The following is a 3555-nucleotide window of genomic DNA, read 5'->3' on the forward strand; positions in this document are numbered from 1 at the left end:
CAAAAATGTCTGAATCAGACTATGAATACAAATTAAACCTATTTTTTTTTTTTTTATGTTCTCTTCCTGATAAAAGCCCACCCTTTCAAGACATGTCAGCCAAACTGATGTGAGCAGACCCAAACATCCACAGTGACTGACAGGCAGAGAGTTTCACTGTACCCAGCACACTTTTCTTGCTGTTTACAGAGGTGTCCCAGAGACAGGTCTGATCTCTCAGAACACTTGTTTCAGTGATATTTGTCAGGTAGCAATATTTTAAAACAGCTTACAACACTTGTAATATTATTCAATCAACTGGAAAAATTAAATTAAATTAAATTAAATTAAATGAATGCATTTAACAGATGTTTTATCCAAAGCGACTTACGGTGCATTCAAGCTATCAATTTTACCTAGCATTTGTTAACGGGGAATCGAACCCCCAACATTGCGCTTTACCGCTTGAGCTACAGGAATATAAAATAATCACAGAGCGAGCCAGCCAGGAGTCGTACCTAGAATCTTCTGATCCATAGTCAGACGCGTTATCCATTGCGCCACTGACCCACTGAAAAAAGAAAGAATAAACCAGCGGTGCTTGCATTACACTACTAAAACTGTTTACTGTATAAAAAGTACAGAAAAAAATACCTTAGAATCAAAAATAATAATAATAATAATATGAACTATATATGTCCAACTATATGCCAGTATTAAATGTTGAAATGTATATTGCAATAGAAATAGATTAAAACTTAACTAGCTTAAACTTATATTAAATATATTATATTAAACTTATACTTTTATTCAACTAGGACATTCAATTGATCAGAAGTAATAGTAAATACTTTTATAATGTAGTAAATCAGCTCAAGGGGGGAATATGAATAATCAATCATAACTAGTTATGGTTAATTATAAATATTTTGATCTCTCAGTGTCAACTGTCTGTCAATTCTAAGAACGTTACTTTCCTGTTTAATGAAAATAACTTTTTTTTGCTGTGCAATACTACTCAGAGCATGTAGCTAAAATATGCATGATTAGGGACTTCAGTTATGAACAAACAATGAACAACCTCAAGTGTGATACAAATAAGACTTTATTAACTACATAAACACTTAAACTAGTCTAACACATACACCCACGGGTGCGCATGCATACAGTTGGCATGGGAAAAAGGGTTAAAGATTAAGCAAGAAAAGAGATGAGAAATAAAAAGGGTTTTACAACTCTTTGTTCCTAGTATGGTGTCTTGCACATGAAATTAGATCGGGGGGTTCAAGAGAAGAATTTTTAAGATTATTATAAAACTGATGTGTTGTATATGCATCAACATATAATATACACTCTCATTTAGATCATGAAAATACGAACTCATAGATACCAAACATCATATAGATGAGGTTATATTAACAAGTGATCCATCATAAGCATGCATAAAACATGATACAAGACAAAAATTCAATTTACAAGAACATTAACAACATACACAATGACCTGAAGTACATGTGTGTTCATTCAAAGAAAGGATTTTCTATGAATTATTTAGAGAAGAGTCCATTTTTATAGCAGTATGTTCTACTCAGCAGACGCTACAATAATGTAAAAAAAAAATTGTTTAAAATAAATGCTTTTAAACATTCAATTCATCCCAAAAAATGTATCACAGTTTCCACAGAAATATTATGCAGCACAACTGTTTTTAACATTGATAATAATAAGTAAAGTTACTTATCTAGGCCCGGTTCCCCAAAACGTTCTTATCACTAAGTAGTTCTTAACCTATTCCTTAACCTCTGTCTTACCGTTATGGCACGATTCCTGACACGTTCGTACGCTAAGTATATCTTCAGAAAGTCACACTTTCGTAAGGTTTGCTTGCAGCACTACGTTTTTTTTATTTATTTATTTATTTATTTTTTTTTGCTACAGAGAGCTTCATCGAGGTCGTGGGAGAGGGCTACAGCCTAATCAAGACCTCGGTGTGGAGGTGAGTCCACACTGTCATCAATGCCCTTCTGTGTCATGCCGGGGATTACATCCTGGTGGATGGAACACTCATCCCTATAGCCCAATCCATCAGTGATTGATCAGGCGTACATAATGCGAAAGGGATACGCGGCCATAAACGTGCAGGTTATAGTGGACCATAGGGGTGTGATCTCCGACCTGGTGGCAAGGCCCAGCAAAACTTCAAGTTCCTCTGACGAGAAGCTTGGTGCCCAAACTGCAGCTGTTTGCCAATCAATTCTGATTGTGAAGTACCTTACCATTAATATAAAAGTGTATTACATAATTTTTAGAAGTCGTTAAACCCATGTCAAGAAGCGGGACAAGTGGCACAATGGGATAAGGAGGGTGAATGATTAGCGAGGGATACCCGGTTCATCTAACCGTCACAACATATCATGTGAACAAATTGCTGACCATTTGATAATTTAATTTATTGTTTATATTTTACTGATAACTTAAACTATGTTAAAATAAATGTTACTGGAATGATTTGAGGAATGTTTCATTTGCATAGAACGTGTTGTCTTTCTTAACGCTGTAATGCACCTTTGCGTGAAGTGGAAAATGGATTCCTGAGCAATGGATGCCAACTAATTCAGCACCCTCACTTGGGACAGCGCCATTGTAACGTCTGATGTAAGAGGCAGCATGTTAAGAAGCTTCCTAAGGGACACTTCGGGGAACACACTTAGGAAAATAAACAACTTTGGTAAGTTATATCTTTCGAGGTCATCTTAGCGCGCTAAGAGTGAGCGTTATCGGGGAACCGGGCCCAAATCAGAACCAATCATTTCAGTTCTTCTCTTTTTTTCATGTGACTGAAGACTGGAGTAATGGCTGCTGAAAATCCAGCTTTGCCATCACAGAAATAAATTACATTTTAAAATACATTCAAATATAAAAGATATCTTAAATTGTAATACTATTTTATATTTTTTAAAAGACTGAACAGTAATAGATGATGAGATAATCAGATACATCATCAATAACAATCAGCAAAAGTGTAGAACAAAAGCAAATAGTTTGAGTTCAAAGCAACTGAATCTATTTATACATCAACAGACTGGGTATAATGAAGAAATTACAACTAGCTGCATGTGCTGCTCCTTGTACAGATGTTAGTCTGACTAATTAATCTGGTTTTATGATGGTAGTATTAACAAGGCTGTTTCTTTGCAGCTGTGTGAAAGAATTTTGAAAATCACCAGAAGTGCAATTCAAGACGCTGGTGCTGTGAAATTGTTACAGCCATAATCAGGTCACATGAAACACAACTGCCAGAGAGGGACCGCTTCACTATTCTGAATCACATCTGAGCCACGGTGCCAGGATGGCAGAGTGCCACAACCATCCCACAATGAGCTGAGTGTTTCTTTACATTGTGATGTGACTGAGTGCTTCAAAACTGCATTTCTTTCTGGATTATACAAAAGTCTCATCTCCCATAATCCTCAGCATGCCCATACTTACAACCAATCTTCATCACTTTAACGTTTCTGAACTGCTATTTGATGCGCTTGGCCTTTAAATTAGATCAGTGTCTGTGTTAAACTTTAA

The 3555-nt window shown here is 35.9% G+C and overlaps 1 non-coding gene across 1 annotated transcript; it reads right to left on the bottom strand.

Moving 5' to 3' along the window:
• Nucleotides 1-476: 476 nt before the first annotated feature.
• trnah-aug (transfer RNA histidin (anticodon AUG)) lies at nucleotides 477-549 on the bottom strand. The gene has a single exon. It is a non-coding gene; the product is annotated as a tRNA-His (tRNA).
• Between the last annotated feature and the right edge of the window lie 3006 nt (nucleotides 550-3555).

The sequence above is a fragment of the Carassius auratus genome, chromosome 31, assembly GCF_003368295.1.
Source record: "Carassius auratus strain Wakin chromosome 31, ASM336829v1, whole genome shotgun sequence".
Taxonomy (NCBI): Eukaryota; Metazoa; Chordata; class Actinopteri; order Cypriniformes; family Cyprinidae; genus Carassius; species Carassius auratus.